General features: G+C 40.6%; 1 protein-coding gene and 1 pseudogene across 1 annotated transcript in view; one reads left to right on the forward strand and one right to left on the reverse strand.

Moving 5' to 3' along the window:
* LOC124596630 overlaps positions 1–20,789 on the reverse strand; it is a 197,874-nt gene that overhangs the window by 54,867 nt on the left and 122,218 nt on the right. The window lies entirely within an intron of this gene.
* On the forward strand, positions 9,665–9,782 carry LOC124597168 (annotated as a pseudogene).

Below are 20,789 nucleotides of genomic sequence, written 5' to 3' on the forward strand. Positions count from 1 at the left end.
GTGATAAGGGAAGGCGTATGGACCTCTTGTAGGAATTGGAAGTCTTTTGTCAAGAGCCAAATGGTTGAAATGGCTCTGAGCACTATGGGACTTAACTTCTGAGGGCATCAGTCCCCTAGAACGTAGAACTACTTAAGCCTAACTAACCTAAGGACATCACACACATCCATGCCTGAGGCAGGATTCGAACCTGCGACCGTAGCGGTCGCGCGGTTCCAGTCTGTAGCGCCTAGAACCGCTCGGCCACAAAGAACCGGCGTCAACAGCCATCGTCACGCAGAACGCTGCTTAATGAACAAGCCACGAGAAACTCCCAGTTACGGGATTCGCCCACATCGGTCGGGTCCTAACCGACGCACTGAAATGATAATAACAATCTAGATATGATTATAATCCTTCAGGTCACTTATGAGTACACAGCTTCTGGAGACAAACACGATGTATTGTCGACATTATTGCATGATGTAGTTGAAAGTTTACTAGTTGTAACACGAAGATGTGTGAATTACAATGTATTTTTATATGTAATTTACGAGGTAATATTTAAGCAAAAAGATTTCTGGTCGTTTTGACTTATCGCAGCTGGTACGATAACTTACAACACCCATCTTGACTGTTCCAGTTCCTTCAGCTGTGCTTAGTATGTCACACAATTTTAATAAATATTGTAACGTAGGTATTTTGAAGATGTTTCGTATTTTTTAAAGCTATGTTCAGTTGTAAAGTGTGCAGTAATAACGGATGCCACTAATTCACACAGCTATCACCATGGATAACAGTGAAACATTAGTCACTCTTGTTACGCGTAGTTATAACCACCAATTTTTGTTTTGCGTATTTAAATTTTAAAAATAAAAACTAATGAAATATAGTAATTGTAAAATAAAGTTAATCCATGTCGTCAACGCATCGCACGTTTAATTAGGGCACTGTAGATTGGCATGACGTAAACTGAAAACAGTTGTGTTCTAATCGTAAACAGTGGCCTCTTTGGAAACTCAACCTACGACGTCAATAGTCCAGTTGAGTCCATGTGCATGTATGGGGTTCAAATCGTTACATTTATTGGTCCGTATTTGATGATTGACTAAAATGTTAAACTGTACATTAAATAGGCATACGTATTACCTTACTGTAACTGGTTCTTTATGTCTTTTAGCACTGAAGAAGGCCACCCAGTGCCTCAAATCTGGATACACAATAAACACTATTTGCGACTGGTTGCTGAACCCTTTACTTTTTGCCATCTATGTGTGTTTACGTCAAGCTGTGTGTACAAATATTTTTATGGCCTAGAGTGGGAAGAGAGATGCGTCCAGGGGCCGGGAGCGCTGTTAGAATTCATTGAAGGGCATCACTGCTAGGCGTCCCTCCTGAGTCACCTCATCAGTTGTCATCAACGAGGAAGTTTCAGTCAAGTATACTTGTGAGTGATTGTTTTCATAAACATTGTTCGTTGTTCATTTTACCGTTGCAGACAAACCGGAACAATTACCTAAAAGTAAACTTTTGTAAAAGAAAACCTTGATGCGAGGCGGTTTTGTGACTGTGACCCACAAAACAAGTAACAACTGAACGGAGCGAGGCGGTGCAGCGTATAAGGGCCAGAACGTACATTACAGATGAAGTCTGTCAAATCCCCGTTGTAAAGTTACAGATATAGTTTACTCTTTGAGTGTCGATATCTGTATATTATATGCAGCGGCCTAGCGCAGTAGCATTGTCACCAGGGGAATCCCCAGAGATCGAAAAGCTCGGTTTTCTCCAGGATTTGCAGATGGTGCGGAAGTGAGTGTATTGGGGAGTCGTGGGTGGAAGCCAGACATATATGCAGGATACATGCCCACGCGCCGTAAGAAGTTCAGTAAAACGATGAATGTTGCAGTTTTCGTGCACGGGATCGAGAACTTATCGATATTAGAAACGAGTCGTTAGTAAAGATCGGTTGAAGCTGTTATTATCTCAGAAAATTAATGTCAAGGTACAATAAGAGTGAAAGTTAGTACGTGTGGGCAGAAACGTTATGAACGTGTACCGTGTCTTGTACTAGACACAAAAAAAACTTCCAGTTCTATAAAATCAGTGTCTCATTTCAAATCCTTTTCGTATCTATTAGAACTGACAAGTTTGGTGATTATGATGGGGCGTTTACCAGTAGGCACACGGTCCCATTTTTAGACTTCTGTTGCATGTTCCTTGGGAGTAAGGAGACCACTCTAAGCTGTGCTGCATAAACATTAGTCCGATCACAGCTGTTACATCAATACAGCTGGTTTTAGATAGGACCGTGATATACGAGGGCTGTCCAGAAAGTAAATTACGATTGATCGCGAAATGAAAATCACAGTGAAAATCAGAAATGTTTAATTTGTAACCGTTAGCTACACCTTTCAGCTACTTCTCTACGTAGTCGCCGTTCTGACTCAGACATTCGTCGTAGCGTTGTACCAACTTACCAATACCCTCATCACAGAAGGCAGCCGCCAGTGCTTTCCGCCAATTCTCTACGCTGGCCTAAAGCTCGTTGTCTGTGCCAAAATGTTGTCTTCTACATCTACATTGATACTCCGCAAGCCACCCAACGGTGTGTGGCGGAGGGCATAGCCAGCGGTTCGTTTGAGCAGAGATGAAACTCAGTGGGAGACAACTACGTGCTGTATTGTGGGTAATCAAACATTTCCAATTGAAACGACGCAGGAACATCTTCATTGCCCCTGCAGATTGTGGCTGAGAATTGTCGTGAAGAAGAAACCGTACGACAGTTATGTAATGTTGGTTGCATAGCTTCAGGGGAAAATTCTCACCGGGTCCTCGTACTTGGCGGGACACACTATTTTCTATAACATCTTTACGCGCTCACTAAGAGCTCAGGAATGAAAAGAGCGACATAATTCTACCTAGAGTCATACTAGAGACACTGCCCAACACATCTTTGCAAAGTTTTATCGGATTTTCATAGTCGTTTCCATTTCGCGACCGATCGTAACTTACTTTCTGGACAGCCCTCGTATATACTAATAAGCGAGAAGACATTTTACACCGTTTGAACACCCGAATTTTTGGTTCTATGTCATTTTTCCAAACCGCTTAACATAAATGCTGCGATGGTTCGTTTGCTAAGGACATGGACGATGTCTTCTCCCATTCTTTCCCATCAGAGCTCCTGCTCCATCTCGAATGGCCACACCGTAGAAGGGCCGTTAACTTATAACCTTGCTTCAAATTTTAAGAACCAGTTGCGCCGGTGTACTGCTTCGTCTCCAAAGCTGAAGGAATTAAAATGATAACTATGGTGAAAAACTTTATGCTTCATTTTTTACCGCCATTTTTCACCGAGGTTCTGCAATTAACCAGGGTTTCTGCCTACAAATATTAAAACGTTTGAGTGCGACGTTGCTGAAAAAAAATGCTATGGGACTATCAAATGGTTGGCTCCTTCATCACGATAACATTCCTTGATTGTTGTGACTTCTACCAGCTACAACCTGTTTGTAATTGTTGTAATTCCTTGACTGATCATTACCCTTCTTGAAAACCAAACTTCGTTAGCACGACTGTGACCATTGTTGCGCCTACGATCTTTCTTTCTTTTTTTTTTTTTTTTTTTTTTTTATTGTTCCGTGGGACCACATTTAGGAGAAGTCTCCATGGTCATGGAACGAGTCAATACATGAAATTATAACACGATTGTAGAAACACATAAAATGAAACAAGTCGTTAGTTTAAATAAAGAAAATCAAGAATGTAACACTGGAATTTGCTTAATTTTTTATCTCTTCCAGGAGCTCCTCGACAGAATAGAAGGAGTGAGCCATGAGGAAACTCTTCAGTTTAGACTTAAAAGTGTTTGGGCTACTGCTAAGATTTTTGAGTTCTTGTGGTAGCTTATTGAAAATGGATGCAGCAGAATACTGCACTCCTTTCTGCACAAGAGTCAAGGAAGTGCATTCCACATACAGATTTGATTTCTGCCTAGTATTAACTGAGTGAAAGCTGCTAACTCTTGGGAATAAGCTAATATTGCTAACAACAAACGACATTAAAGAAAATACATACTGTGAGGGCAATGTCAAAATTCCCAGACTATTGAATAGGGGTCGACAAGAAGTTTTCGAACTTACACCATACATAGCTCGAACAGCCCGTTTTTGAGCCAAAAATACCCTTTTTGAATCAGAAGAATTACCCCAAAAAATAATACCGTATGACATAAGCGTATGAAAATATGCGAAGTATACTACTTTTCGTGTTGAAATGTCACTTATTTCAGATACTGTTCTAATGGTAAATAAAGCGGCATTTAGTTTCTGAACAAGATCCTGAACATGGGCTTTCCACAACAGCTTACTATCTATCCGTACGCCTAGGAACTTGAACTGTTCCGTCTCGCTTATAACATGCCCATTCTGTCTGATTAAAATGTCAGTTCTTGTTGAATTGTGGGTTAGAAACTGTAAAAACCGAGTCTTACTGTGATTTAGCATCAAATTATTTTCCACAAGCCACGAACTTACTTCATGAACTACATTATTTGATAATGTTTCAATATTACACACAAGATCCTTCACTACCAAGGTGGTGTCATCAGCAAACAGAAATATTTTTGAATCACCTGTAATACTAGAAGGCATATCATTTACATAAATAAGAAACAGCAGTGGCCCCAGCACCGACCCTTGGGGAACGCCCCATTTAACAGTGCCCCATTGGGACTGAACATCATTACCACTCTCAATATTGCGGAGGATTACCTTTTGCTTTCTGTTCTTAAAGTAGGAGGCGAACCAATTGTAAGCTACTCCCCTTACTCCATAATGTTCCAACTTCTGCAGTAATATTTTGTGGTCAACACAGTCAAAAGCCTTCGTTAAATCAAGGAAAACACCTAACGTTCTCAACCTTTTATTTAATCCGTCCAAAACCTCACAGAGAAAAGAGAATATAGCATTTTCAGTTGTTAAGCCATTTCTAAAACCAAACTGTACATTTGACAGCAAATTATGTGAATTTAAATGCTGCAGTAACCTTGTATATACAAGCCTCTCGATAACTTTAGCAAACACCGATGGCATAGAAATAGGTCTATAATTGTCAACATTATCCCTGTCTCCCTTTTTATAAAGTGGCTTCACTACCGAGTACTTTAATCGGTCAGGAAACCGACCACTGCTAAAGGAAAAGTTACAGATATGGCTAAGTACTGAGCTAATATACGTGGAACAATACTTCAGTATTCTGCTAGATACCCCGTCATATCCATGAGAGTTCTTGGTCTTTAGTGATTTAATTATTAACTCAATCTCCCTCTTGTCAGTATCATGGAGGAGCATTTCAGGTAACAGTCTCGGAACACTTTTTTCTAAGAGCGCTATATGATTCCCTGTTGGGACTAGGTTTCTATTTAGTTCACCTGCTATATTCAGAAAGTGATTATTAAGTACTGTACATATATGCGACTTATCAGCAACACGGACATCCCCACTACGCACTGATTCTATATCCTCGACCTGTCTCTGCAGACCAGCCACTTCCTTTACGACTGACCATATGGTTTTAATTTTATCCTGAGACTTAGCTATTCTATCTGCATACCACATACTTTTTGCCTTCCTAATAACTTTTTTAAGCACCTTACAATACTGTTTGTAATGGGCTGCTGCATTTAGATTTTGACAGTTTCTAACGTTTTGATATAATTGCCACTTTGTTCTACAAGATATTCTTATCCCTTTAGTCAGCCACCCAGGCTGCCTGTTTGTGCTAGTACCCTGTTTTAAACGTTCTAACGGAAAGCAACTTTCAAAGAGCACGAGAAAAGTCTTGAGGAAAGCATTATATTTATCGTCTACTGTATCAGCACTATAAACATCTTGCCAATCTTGTTCCTTGATAAGGTTTACAAAAGTCTGTACAGCAACTGGATCAGCTTTCCTAAAAAGTTGGTAACTATATTTAACATGTGTTGAAGCACAAAAATCTTTTAGACTTAAAATTTGTGCATCATGATCTGAAAGGCCATTCACCTTTTTGCTAACAGAATGCCCTTCTAATAATGACGAATGAACAAAAATATTGTCTATGGTTGTTCTACTGTTCCCTTGCACTCTCGTTGGAAAGAATACGGTTTGCATAAGATTATATGAATTAAGGAGGTCTACCAGCATCCTTTTCCTTGCACAATCACTTATACAATTAATATTGAAGTCACCACATATAACTAACTTTTTGTATTTCCTATAAAGTGAACCAAGAACCTCCTCTAGCTTTAGCAAAAATGTTGTGAAATCGGAGTCTGGGGATCTATAAATAACAACAGTAAGAAGTTTAGCTCCACTAAATTTAACCACACCTGCACAACATTCAAACACCTTTTCAGTGCAGTACTTTGAAACATCAATTGACTCAAATGGGATACCGTTTTTCACATACATGGCTACTCCCCCACACCGCAAAGAGCTCCTAGAAAAGCTGCCAGCCAACCTGTATCCTGGTACAGGAAGCCTCTGAATTATCTCCTTATTTAAGAAGTGTTCAGATATACCAATAATTTCAGAGTCAACATCTATAAGCAGTTCACTAACTTTATCTCGAATACCTTGTATATTTTGATGAAATATACTAATTCCCTCATTAATCGGATACCCAAGCTTTGTAGAAAGTGGTTTCTTTGTTAGAGAGACTTCCCTTAAGCAGGAATACCTATCAGCTGACTTCAATCTAAAAAAGGTACAGCTCTAACACCCACAACTACCGGAATTTTCCCATGAGTGATCCTACCACCCCCACCTATGCTGTCACCTATAAGTTTTGCCAACCTCCCCTTCCCATACCTGTTGAGGTGCAGGCCATGTCTAGTGAAACCCGTCCTACTGATAGACTCCACCGACACCACTGAAATGTGACTCATGCCTTCTGTCATCAGCGCACCCCCAAGTCTCATGTTATTACGCCTGACGGCTATATTAAGATGAGGCCGATCGTGACGCTGAAACAGTTCCACGAAATGCACATTCGTGTTGCCAGTCTGAGTGGCTATCTTTTCCAGGTCACCATCTATGTCATACTTCCCATCCCTATCAATACTATTACCAGCCCCACCCACAATCACTACCTGATCCTCTTTAGTAAAATCCCTACATAACCCCCCTATGTTAAAAGTCACCTGAGCCAATCCTGCATTAGGCTTCACAATGCTGGTGACCTGGTACTCACTCCCCAAAACTTCCTGCAACTGCTGGCCTACACCTCTACCATGAGAACTACCTAACAGCAGAACCTTCTTCTTTCTCTTAGACTTTGCAACTGTCCTAGCCACCGTAACTGCTGAGGTCTGCTGCATACTTCCTACATCTACAGCTACTAGAGATTCCTCTCCACTAGACTCTGACAGTTGGTCATATCTATTACAAACACCAATAGTAAAACTATCTGAAAATCTCCTTCTCCTAGCAGATCTCTTGCCAACAGCCAGCTCCCATTCCCCAACCCCCTTCTCCCTCCTCATCCTATCTAGCTCCTCCTGTGCGTTTTTCAACTGCACCTGAAGGGCACAGATCTTACGCTCCTGCTCCTCTATCAACTTACTCTTGCTACATAACCTGCAGTTCCAGGAGAGGATCTCACCAGAATGCCCACTGGCTTCCCCACTGCATTCCCCCCAGTGAAAATACTTCGAACAAGTCTCACACCGCAATCCACTACTCACGAACCTACGGCAAAGCCCACACTTCTCACTCATGGTAAAATTTTACAATTATTGAAACAAGAAAACAACTTTATCTAAGTTCCGCTACTACAATAAGAAGATGTTAAAAACTGACTACAATTATCACAAACTTGCTCTACAAGGGAAGTAACTACTATTATTGAAAGTATTAATCAACAACAAATGAGAATATAACAAAATACTAACACAGAAAGAAAATCAAACGTCTAATGACAGTAACGAAACTGAAAGCAGTTCGCAAAAATTTCTTCTGAAGTTATTTCACCGGAAAACACCAAGAACACCGGTTGAAGACCACTAAAGTTCCTAAATAAAATACTATACACAAACAATTAATTAGTACTTAGCTTTCGATGCGCCGCTACAGCTGCAACTGGTCAGCGCGGAATGTAAACACGGGTAAGAGGTTAAGTTGCTCGATACGAAACACTCACAAATATCAGGCCACAACACACGAAATGCAGAGGTGAATGAAGAAACCACTAATAAGTCACTTATATAGTAAATATTATCACAAAAACAGTTAAAATATATATCTGAAAACTAAAAATAGATGAAAACTTAGAGAGCGATCTCACACGCAGTCACGCGCTTATGACGTCACACCCCCTATAGCTGATTTGATTGTCTTAATTAGGATCTTGCTTGTAAAAACAGTTTCAATCGTGCTTTTTTATGTTCATATTGTCAGTGTTTTCGCTAAATAGGATATGGTTGAAATGGCTCTGAGCACTATGGGACTTAACATCTATGGTCATCAGTCCCCTAGAACTTAGAACTACTTAAACCTAACTAACCTAAGGACATCACACAACAGCCAGTCATCACGAGGCGCTAAATAGGATACATCAGACAATCTTTTAGGCAGTGGGGATGTCGGCATCGAGGCAATACTGGATACTGGCAGGCACCTGTTGATCAGGCGTCTTTCTCGACTCATCATTGATTGATACCATTCCATACTCACGCGATGCACACGTCTTGCTGCCTGTACTGTTGTCTGATAACAGTCTACTGACCTAATGCGCTGAAAACAGTTACATGAAATAAGCGCGACTGGAAGTGTTGTTACATTCAAGGCGTAGTAATCGCTGTAGTTCTACAGGCATTTTGTCTAAAATTATTAATTATGATAATCCTCCTTCTAGCAGCTTCAATTGTCCACTATTGTTAATATGTATATTATGATTACCACTTTTATGTGATCTTCTATCATTGTCTAAAATAGCAGAGTTGCTTGTTCTGCTAGCTCGACCATTAAGCTAGTAGAAGCATTGCGACAACCAGGTAATTATCATCTCATTCCGCATGTTACTATTTTGGATTCTGTCAAGTGAGGTTGAGTGCCTGCCAGTTTTCGCCGTGAACAAAGCGACAGCAGTTTTCAATGGAAAGACTGTTGTTTTACAGGTTTAGTAGATATGTACAGGGAGATGTAATTATCGAATACGAGGATTACGAAGATCTGAGCCTCACTGGACGAAGATATTTATCCGAAACTCCCACGCTACCCAACATCGAGCATAATAAGAAAGACATCTGAACTTCCCAAACGGTCTTCTTTGGAAGACACAGTGGTCAAGAATTTCTCCCACAGGCACCTAGTCAACTTTGTGCTTATGCTTTACCGTAGATCCACAATGTTGAGACGCCATTTCACCTAATCGTATCCACCACTGGTTCACCAACATACAAATTGGTGAAATAAGTGACCAACCTCCTCGATCCACGTATGGGACACTGCGAAAATCATACCAGAAATTCAGCAGATTATATCAACCGAATTAACTATCTTTGACAGTGAGGAAGACATTATGGTCAGTTTTGATGTTGTGGTGCTGTTTACGAATGTGCCTGTCCAAGACTGTTTCGGCCAAGTATCCAAGTTCTTTGTAAGTGAAGTGCTCGCTCTATTTAGGCACAGTCTTACGTCATCTCGGCAACGGCCTTGCCGTAGTGGGTGCACCGGTTCCCGTCAGATCACCGAAGTTAAGCGCTGTCGGGCGTGGCCGCACCTTGGATGGGTGACCATCCGGGCCGCCATGCGCTGTTGCCATTTTTAGGGGTGCACTCAGCCTCGTGAAGCGAATTGAGGAGCTACTCGACCGAATAGTAGAGGCTCCGGTCAAAGAAAACAATCATAACGACTGGGAGAGCAGTGTGCTGACCACACGCCCCTCCTATCCACATCCTCAGCTGTGGATGACACGGCGGTCGGATGGTCCCAATGGGCAACTCGTGGCCTGACGACGGAGTGCATTACGTCTTCTTACTTTCTGTACAACGATGAGTATTACGATCAGAGGGACGGCATTGATATTGGTAGCCATTTAGCTCCACCTGTTGCAAACCTGTTCATGAAGAATTTTGAGGATATTGCTTTAGACACGGGGCCAGTAAAGCCTAGTTATTTCTTTCGACATATTGACGACACGTTCGTCATTTGGCTCCAAGGACGTGAGACCTCAAGGACATTAACAGTAACATCCAGTCTATCACGGAGGTAGGAAAAGACAATGGATTTTCCTTCCTCGACGTAAACTAAATGGACGCCTTGGCCACAGCACCTATACAAAACCCACCGACCTGTACTTGGACACCATTAGTCATCATCTCCCACCACGGTTCCACTAACGTTGGTGCATCATGCAATAATGATATCAGACGGTGATAACCTGACTCTTGAGCTGAGCCACCTACGTGAAATCTTCAGGATCAACGGCTGTAACGTCCATCAACTAAATGAAGTGTTTTAAAGAAAGACTCAGAACAAGATCACCGATTAGCAGCAGGAAAAAAAACTTGCTTTTTGCCATTTTGTGGCTCCGTCTCGGTCAAGATAAGCCGCCTGCTGAAACGACGCAAGGTGAAATCGATCTTCAGCCCTCCGACGAAAATTCGTCCATTACTGAGACCAGTTGAAGACGCAGCAGACGTCAGAACACCTACCGTCTAAAAGATACCCTGCGAGTGTGGCCAGTCTTACGTCGATCGAACAGTACGAACTGTGGAACAACACAGGAAGAAGCATGAGAGGTTTTATCGCCCACGCTACCCCGAGAAATCAGCTTCAGCTGAGCATGCTTTAGAACGCGGACATCGGATAAAATTTGACGAAGCATCCGTCGTGGCTCGTACAAACGGCTTCTGGGATTGACTGACTAAAGGAGTCATTGAAATAAAAATCACCAATAACAACCTAAATAGAGACGGTGGCCTTCAGCACGTTACGCCGTGCGATCCAGAGATCTGCGCCGACGAAACGGGTGCATCGAACGCTGAGTCGGTATACGCCAGTATACGATGATTCCGCGGGCACCAATGACGTCACTTACGGCAGCTAGTATATATAAGGGGCGTACCAGCAGCCCACAGGCAGTCATACCAATTGGCAATTGCCAAGGAGTGCTTGGACGAAAGCTTGCGTAATTTTAATTACTTGACGTCGTTGGAAACACGAGAATATTTATTCGATAATACTTCCATTTCAGAGCATAGCTTCCAATTTCGTGTCTGAGTAAAGGCAATACACATGTACTCTCTGTGACCAAATGCCTAAACTTGGGAGCGAGCTTCGTTAGTAAACACTGTCTCCCCTACATAGACTTATTTTGAGGTAAGGAATGTTAAAAACGTGTGAGGTGCAAATATGGTTGGCAACTGCAAGGTATCTTACGTGCTGCGGTTGAGAAACTGTCATTCAGAAAATGAACAGTGGTTTTGGAGAAAATGATTGTTTTAAACTGTCTGTAGCATTATTGCTCTGTTCAAGCAACCAGCATCTGCAGAGCGTACTGAAGATTCCTTAATGTTATAAACAATTCAATGTAAGCAAATGATGTTATTATGCCATCAAAATCAGTCGCTATAACAATTCATACACAGTATGCTCCGATACGAAAATCTTGCCTTACAAGCATAAATATGATGACATCCGATCTGTACTTCAGATTATAGTTTGGAACTACTTTCGGAATGTGAAGAAAAAAATTCAATATTTGCCATCCTTTGAGAAAAAAGTTGCTTTGCGTGGCTTAATCGAAATAAATAATTCCGTTTTGAATTTATGCATTCGGAAATCATGCCGGATGTTCATTTTGGGTCTCTTTATATGTAATGTAAGGTTACTGAAGAAACTTTCGGGAAAGCTCACCTTGCGTGGATCCGATGTGAATAAGGTGACTTCATGACCCCTTTCTAGTAGTGCCTTTGTCACAACGTGGAACGCCTTTTGGTGGCTAATGGACGCTGTTGGAGCGATCACCAGTATCTTCGAGGCTGATGCGATGTTTGTCGACACCAGTAGTAGGAGAAGTACACGAAACAACACCGCTGAAACAACAGTTCATTCATTTTCAAATTTTTTATTGTAGTTTTTGGTACATACTATGCAACCCACGCTTATTACATATTTTGCACATCTAATGATTAAATATTATGTACGTACCTCACAAAAGCTCATAACGCATCATAATAACACATGAAGGATACAGGCAGCAAGTACAGTTATTTTCCATTATTGAGAAAAGCTATAAATGATGTTACAAATACACTATATTGGTCCGAAACGAAATTGTCGCTAATCATAACGCTTATACTATCCTACCGGAAGGTAAAAGTTAAACAATATTTAGATGTGGCAGTATCACCTGAGAGTCAGTCCAAAGTAAGGTACAGAAGGTCTTACACTCAATTACGAAGAAGTAGCCACGTCCATCTTTTGGTGATTAAGCCACTTTGCGATTGAGACTAGTCTCATAGAGTATGTATTCAGTCGTTATTGGTCCCTGTCTTTCTTTTTTTCCATATATTTTTTATTGACTCTTAATCGTTGAATTTGCTCTTACAGAAAATTTCATTTCCCATCACATAGTTTACTAAGTGTAAACGAACTTGGTTATACAAAAAACTATTTTCTAAATACTTGTAGCATCTCACCTGAAGAATATCGCTGGTTTCGTTCCACTATCAGATGAATGGAACCTGTCTGTCTGAAATCGATGGTAATGTAACGGATGGAACAATGAAGACTGCTTTCAGGAAAATATTTTACTTCACACATTCAAGTGTATACACCTGCGGATCCCCACTATATTACCATGATGACGGAGTCTCTACGATTACACTATTTATCAAGATAAGACAAGCACATCTAAATGCTGAGCCTGGTAGGAGTCACGCCATTTGTACGAGTAATTTATACCTGATGAGGAAAACTCGCCTGCGATTAATTTTTTTTTCTCTATTTCATGCCTTTCAGTAGATTTACTACTGACCTCCTTGCTTTCGTAACCCTCCACACCTTATTGATCTGTAGGTAACTACAACACACAACACTGTCCACAATCTGTATTACATATTCTAGCTTTCGTCTAGCCCTATTATTTTTCCTTCTATTAAGCTTTGCAGCACCAAATTTACAATATCAAAGTGCCTCGGCAGATGCCCACTTCTTCTAATAAGGATCTTCCATAGAGTTATTTCCTCCTCATCATCATCATCATTTAAGACTGATTATGCCTTTCAGCGTTCAGTCTGGAGCATAGTCCCCCTTATAAAATTCCTCCATGAACCCCTATTCAATGCATACATTGGTTCCTCTTCTGATGTTAAGCCTATTACTTCAAAATCATTCTTAACCGCATCCAGGTACCTTCTCCTTGGTCTGCCCCGACTCCACCTACCCTCTACTGCTGAACCCATGAGTCTCTTGGGTAACCTTGCTTCTCCCATGCGTGTAACATGACCCCACCATCTAAGCCAGTTCGACCTGACTGTTACATCTATAGAGTTCATTCCCAGTTTTTCTTTGATTTCCTCATTGTGCACACCCTCCTGCCATTGTTCCCATCTACTAGTACCTGCAATCACCCTAGCTACTTTCATATTCGTAACCTCAACGTTATTGATAAGGTAACCTGAATCCACCCAGCTTTCGCTCCCAACAACAAAGTTGGTCGAAAGATTGAACGGTGCACAGATAACTTAGTCTTGGTACTGACTTCCTTCTTGCAGAAGAGAGTAGATCGTAGCTGAGCGCTCACTGCATTAGCTTTGCTACACCTCGCTTCCAGTTCTTTCACTATGTTGCCATCCTGTGAGAATACGCATCCTAAGTACTTGAAACCGTCCACCTGTTCTAACTTTGTTCCTCCTATTTGGCACTCAATCCGTTTATATCTCTTTCTCACTGACATTACTTTTGTTTTGGAGATGCTAATCTTCATACCATAGTCCTTACATTTCTGATCTAGCACTGACATATTACTTTGCAAGCTTTCAATAGAATCTGCCATCACAACTAAGTCATCCGCATGTGCGAGACTGCTTATTTTATGTTCACCTATCTTAATCTCACCCAGCCAGTCTATTGTTTTCAACATATGATCCATACATAATATGAACAACAGTGGAGACAGGTTGCAGCCTTGTCTTACCCCTGAAACTACTCTGAACCATGGACTCAATTTACCGTCAGCTCTAACTGCTGCCTGACTATCTATGTAAAGACCTTTAACTGCTTGCAAAAGTTTGCCTCCTATTCCATAATCACGTAGACTTTCTCCTAGGAACCCTGTCATATGCCTTTTCTAGATCTATAAAACACAGATACAATTCCCTGTTCCACTCGTAACACTTCTCCATTATTTGCCGTATGCTAAAGATCTGGTCCTGACAACCTCTAAGAGGTCTAAACCCACACTGAATTTGATCCAATTTGTCCTCAACTAATACTCGCACTTTCCTTTCAACAATACCTGAGAAGATTTTACCCACAGCGCTGATCAAAGAGATACCTCTGTAGTTGTTACAATCTTTTCTGTTTCCATGTTTAAAGATTGGTGTGATTACTGCTTTCGTCCAGTCTGATGGAACCTGTCCCAACTCCCACGCAATTTCAATTATCCTTTGTATCCATTTAAGACCTGACATTCCACTGTATTTGATGAGTTCCGACTTAATTTCATCCACCCCAGCCACTTTATTGCACTGCAATCTATTGACCATTTTCTCCACTTCCTCAAATGTGATCCTATTTCCATCATTATTCCTGTCCCATTGTACATCGAAATCTGAAACATTACTGATCGTATTGTCACCTACATTGAGCAACTCTTCAAAATATTCCCTCCATCTGCCTAAGGCATCAATAGGATTCATCAGCAGTTTTCCTGACCTGTCCAAAATACTTGTCATTTCCTTCTTACCCCCCTTTCGAAGACTGCTAATTACACTCCAGAATGGTTTTCCAGCAGCTTGACCCAAGGTCTCCAACCTGTTTCCAAAGTCTTCCCATGATTTCTTCTTGGATGCTGTAATTATCTGTTTGGCTTTGTTTCTTCCTTCAACATAACTTTCTCTGTCTACCTGAGTTCTAGTATGTAGCCATTTTTGATATGCCTTCTATTTCCTTTTACAGGCTGCCTTTACTGTATCATTCCACCAAGCTGTTTGCTTCATCCTACCTTTACTCACTACTGTTCCAAGACATTCTTTGGCCACTTGTAGTACTGTGTCCCTGTACCTTGTCCATTCCTTTTCCAGTGACTGCAATTGACTACATTCAACTAACTGGTACCTTTCTGAGATCACTGTTATGTATTTGTATCTGATTTCCTTATCCTGAAGTTTCTCCACTCTTATCCTCCTACACATGGACGTGACCTCCTGCACTTTCGGCCTCACAATACCAATTTCACCGCAGATTAAATAGTGATCAGTGTCATCAAAGAATCCCCTGAATACACGTGTGTCCCTCACAGCCTTCCTGAATTCCTGATATCTTATGATATAGTCAATGACAGATCTGGTTCCCCTGCCTTCCCAAGTATACCGGTGAATGTTCTTATTTCCTCACCTTCTTTATTTCGTACCTTATCAGTTCACTCAATTTTTAACACGCTGTCCTAGTAGCTAATTTCAAAAACTTCGAGTTTCTCCTTCTGATTTAAGAAACGCCACATTTCACGTTTCCACCTCGACATTTGGTACTGGTAGGACTCTCTTTCAAGAAATAGTTCTTCACTGTTGCAACCGAATGTTTTCTTTGCTTAGGCCATCCTGTCTAACTTTGTTTCCTTGACAGGAGAAAGCATTCACTCATACCCCTAATGTGGCTGCTTTATTTCCGGCGAGTAGGTCCGCATCACCAGCGAAACACGTCGTTGGTATGCGCTCGCCTTGCACTATTATTCCTCTTTCGGAATTTTTTTAAAATTCCTTCATTGCTTCTTTGACGCCGAAGCTGAACAACGTTAATGATAAGCTGCAACTATGTTTACACCTTCTTTAATCTTATTTGCCTTTCTTGACTTCTGTTTTTGTTACTCCTCTTGGGTTAGAAAAACAAAATGAACACTGCCGTCGTGTCATCTTCAGTCCACAGGCGTCGCTGGTTTAGGACATAGAGTTGCATGTAGTTAGCAAACCACTCTTCCGCTCGGATGTCAGTTTACGAGACTGGAGTCGCTACTTCTCAATCAAGTAGCTCCTCGGTTTGCCTCACAAGGGCTGAGTGCGCCCCGCTTGCCAGCAGCGCTCGGCAGACCGAATGGTCACCCATCCAAGTACTAGCCCTGCCCGACAGTGCTTAACTTCGGTGATCTTACTGGAATGTTGGGTAGATTATGCTGCAAATTACTAGTCTGTCTCTGTACTTCAGCAAAAATCTTCCAAGGACTGTGAATTCCATTTCACATTACCGGAGGCGGATTCCATGTCGACAAATGCTGGTATGGTGTCGAATTTTCTTCACTCTGCCTACCACTACTAAGAGCTTTGTCTGAAATGGTTGTATTGTTCTTTCGCCCTTCGTGAAACTTAACTACTTGTTGTCTAATATGTCTTGAAATTTTCTTTCTATTCTTCTTTATATTGTTCTGGAAAAGACCGGAAATTAGAATTTAAAAGAGCTTCGGAAAACTTGGGATCAAATAATTCAGAAGGGATAGAAAACATTCCATCATTTCTAATAAAATTTGGGTAAGTGCAAGCCAAACGACTATTTCAGTTGATGTGTATAACCTATGAGACTGGCAACATAGTAGTAGACTTTCGGAAAAATATAATCCACACATTTTCGAAGATTGCAGGAGCAAATAAGTGTGAGAACAACCGTGACAATCATGTCAACAGGTCTTGCACCCAATCTCCTGACATAGATAATACACACAACAATGGAAAAGGAAACTGAGAATCTACTAGATGACGATTAGTTTGGCTTTAGGAAAGGTAAAGGCAGTAGAAGCAAGACCGAAGGAAAATCAAGACAAGAACATAGGATTCGTCGACCTGGAAAAATCGTTCACAATGTAAAATGATGCAAGGTGCTCGAAATTGTGAGAAAGATAGGAGTAAGTTATTGATAAAGACGGGTAACACACAATACGTACAAGAACCAAGAAACAGCCATAAAACAATAGGACCAAGAACGAAGTTGTCGGACTAAAATAGGATGCAGAACTTAGCTCCTATTGCTCGGTCCATACTTAGAAGAAGCAGAGACGGAACTGAAACAAATGTTCAAGAGTGGGATTAAAATTGTGGGTGAAAGGATATCTGTGATAAGATTCACAGATCGCATCGCTGTCCTCAGGGACGTGAAGAATAATCACAGGGTCTGTCGAATGTAATGAATAGTTTAATGAGTGCAGAATATAGGCTGAGAGTAAATGGAAGAGTGATGAAAGTAGCAGCGTAAATGAAATTAGTGATACACTTAGCGTCAATATTGGGCACCACGAAGTAAATGAAGTGAAGGATTTTTTCTTCCTTGAAAACGGAAGTACGTACGATGCAGTTACCAAAGACGACACAAAAAGCAATTAGCACAGGAAAAGAGGCAATTTCTGGCCGAAATAACTCTCCTGGTATTTAACATTGGCCTTAATTTGAAAAAGAAATTTCTGAGAATGTATGTTCGGAGCACAGTGAATCATGGATTGTGGGGAAATCAGGAATGAAAAGAATCGAAGCCTTTGAGATTTGGTACTATAATAGGTGTTGAAAATTATGCGGACATCGTTGTGCGGTCCCTGTCATCGTTTTGAAGCTAATATGTCAAAGTTACATTCTATGGTTGATTTCTACGTCTAATGTTAGGCAGTTAACTGTTGCCATCGTTGACATCCATTCCTAGGGGGAGCAGCAGGAACTTTTTATCGTGTTGCTATAAAAATGTTGATTCGCAAGCTGCAACAACCGTTTTCAGATCTTCCTTATAACTTACCGTATTTTACACTAACCTTACACGTACGTTGTTCCAATTCTCCTTTATAATGTGTCAATTTTCATTCCAGCCAGCTTCTGTTTCAGTCACATAAGTTTATACAAAGGACACAAGACACTCAAAGCATTTTAAAAAAAGGAAATTCAGAATAATAATGATTTGTTTAACTGTGAGATTTCAAAATAGAGACAATAGTAAAATAAATATAATAATAAAGAACAGGATCTTTCTGTAATTTGATATCCAAAGATAAGATTTATGTAGCTCTTCAAGCTAATTTACCTTACATAACTAATCGTATAATTATCTCTGCATACACTGCAGTCTGCATAGAACCTCCGTTTTCTTCATTTTACTGCCCCATAATGGTAAACCAAATCCGGATGTTGTCCCTTATGGCTTATCAGTGGGACAGATCGCAAAATTCGCCTTGATTGACATGAGAAAAGATGAATATATTATAAATTATTATCTTAACCTGTGTAAAACACCGAATCACCTAAATACTGACAGGTTTTCTTCACTTTTCTAATAATATATCCGCCATAGCCGGTCCCAAGCCCGGTTGAAAAAGTGGAGGCGGAGGAGTAACACCTCATAAAAAAACCTTGGTTCACCTGGCCTGGGTGATAGTACCTCGTTGCCAGGGATACGGTGAAGACCTCAACGGCATTGAGGGCGGAGATGAAGATCGTCGGCAAGGCGGAACTGGCGGAAGAGGCAACCTTGCTTTTTGGGATACTGTAAAAGCTATCGTCCAAGGTTATTTGGACAAAGGGCACGACGGTTCCACAGGTTATTGGCGGTTACTCTACAGCGTCTGTTCCACATGTTAGTAGCGGCTGATCTATAAAACTCAGAAGTGGAACTCTGAGCTTAACCGGACTGAAATCTCATTTTCAGTCACAAACCCAGTCCAATTAAATCAACATGGATACAGCACCTTCAAAGACAAATTACCCCAGGGGGCCAAATCCCACGGCTGAAAAACCGCAAGTGGTCTATTCGTATTCTGGGGAGACCACAGAAGTGTGCACGGAGGTAAATCGGAGTACCTCAAAACCCCGTAATAACAAAATCAAACCAAAATCTAGAATTTGTCTAATGACATTTAATGTAAATTCTCTCTTAAAAATGGGAAAACTAAAAAACATCCTGGACAAATCCAGAGAACCTAAAATCAAAATTATTGCATTTCAGGAATCACGATTTACAGATGAAAATCCTTTTGATTCGGAAGGATACAGGATATGCAAAGGAAAACCTGGAAAACGAGCCATGGCAAATTGTCCACAATCTGGAACTGGATTTATAGTAGATACATCAATACTTGATTCAGTCGCAACATTCAAATCTTACTCGGGTCGGCTCTCCACGATGACAATAACATCAGCTAATAATATATACACCCTAATCAACGGACATGCACCAACTAACATCACTAACAAAAACAAAATAGAACAAGTAGAAGAATTCTGGAACCAATTAGATAATATTCTCCAAAAAATCCCAAATAACCATGTCAAAATCCTTATGGGCGATTTCAATGCACAAATCGGTAAAGAAAAGAAATATCGATATTGGGTAGGTAAATGGTCAGGGCATACACAGACCAACCGGAATGGCATGCGACTCATTGAAATCTGCAAAAACCATGACCTATTTTTCAAATCAACATTTTTCAAGAAAAGAGCCTCGAAAACGAAAACTTGGATCTCAGCTAATCCATTACTAGGTGAATATCAGTTGGATCATGTAATGATCTCCTGCGTAAATACAGTAGAAATCATGGAACTTAAAGTCCTTAATGGACTAGACCTAGATTCCGACCATTACCCAACCAAATTCTTCCTAGATGTCATTCCAGAAAAAAGAAAATTCACTAAGAAATCCCCACACCGTAAATATGATGTACAAAAGATAAATGGCAATGAACAATTTACAAAAGAAACGCAAAATGTAAAACCACAAAATTGGCAACAACTGCAAGCAGTACTTTTAAATGCAGCTGAAACTGTAGCACCGCAAACAAGAACACGTAAACACCCATGGTGGACAGATGAGTGTGACCAACTGATAAATCTCAGACAACAGGCGTGGCAAAATTGGTTGTGCAACAAAAATCAAAAGACCCTGGAAGATATCAAAGATACCAGGAAAACAGTCACAAAAGAAATACGAACAGTCCGTAAACAACAAGAAAACAAAATATCATAAGACATAGAAAATGACTTCAAGAAAAACAATTCCCGAAATTTCTACAGAGTATTCAATCAAAAATTAACAAAGTACTCTCCTCCAGGAAGACTGCAATCATACATGCTTTGTACAAAAAAGGAAGTAAAACAGACCCCAACAACTATCGTGAAATCTCTTTATTGTCAATAACATACAAAACTCTGTCTAAAGCCCTACTAAACCGCGCAGAACCTCAGCTGGATTCAAAACTAGGCGAATACCAAGGTGGGTTCAGAAAAGGTCGATCATGCGTAGAACAAATCCTTAACTTGAAAAACTCAATGAAATATTTACATAGTACTTCAAACAAAAGTTATGTCATCACGCTTGTCGACTTTAAAAAACCATATGGCAGTATAGACCGAGAATCCCTTTTTGAAGTGTTAGCAGAATTTGGATTAGATCAAAAGACAACAAACATGATAAAAGAAACACTCACGGAGACCAAATCCAAAGTAAAATTTATGGGAGACTTGAGCAAAGAATTTGAAATAGACACAGGAGTACGACAAGGGGATGTACTGTCCCCAGTGCTCTTCAATTGTGCTGTTGAAAAAGTTGTTAGAGAATGGAGAAAAGCAGGTGCACCAGCACACA

Source organism: Schistocerca americana, chromosome 2 (genome assembly GCF_021461395.2).
Source record: "Schistocerca americana isolate TAMUIC-IGC-003095 chromosome 2, iqSchAmer2.1, whole genome shotgun sequence".
In the NCBI taxonomy this organism is placed as follows: Eukaryota; Metazoa; Arthropoda; class Insecta; order Orthoptera; family Acrididae; genus Schistocerca; species Schistocerca americana.